The sequence below is a fragment of the Arachis duranensis genome, chromosome 2 (assembly GCF_000817695.3).
Source record: "Arachis duranensis cultivar V14167 chromosome 2, aradu.V14167.gnm2.J7QH, whole genome shotgun sequence".
NCBI classification, from domain to species: domain Eukaryota; kingdom Viridiplantae; phylum Streptophyta; class Magnoliopsida; order Fabales; family Fabaceae; genus Arachis; species Arachis duranensis.
This window is the reverse complement of record NC_029773.3, coordinates 28,373,842-28,374,114: the sequence shown is the minus strand read 5'-3', so window position 1 is coordinate 28,374,114 and position 273 is coordinate 28,373,842.

The window sequence follows — 273 nt, the reverse complement described above, 5'->3', positions numbered from 1 at the left end:
CCTAAGTCTCATTTCCAAATAACTTGTCATTCAGCTTCATGATTGCTCCAAGGTATTTAGCTACTTGCTCTTCAGTGACATGCTCATCCTCTTCAGAGGAAGAATACTCATCAGAGCTCATGAATGGCAGAAGTAAGTCCAATGGAATCTCTATGGTCTCATTTTGAGCCTCAGAGTCCCATGGTTCCTCATTGGGGAACTCATTGGAGGTCAGTGGACGCCCAGTGAGGCTTTCCTCAGTGGCGTTCACTGCCTCTTCCTCCTCTCCAAATT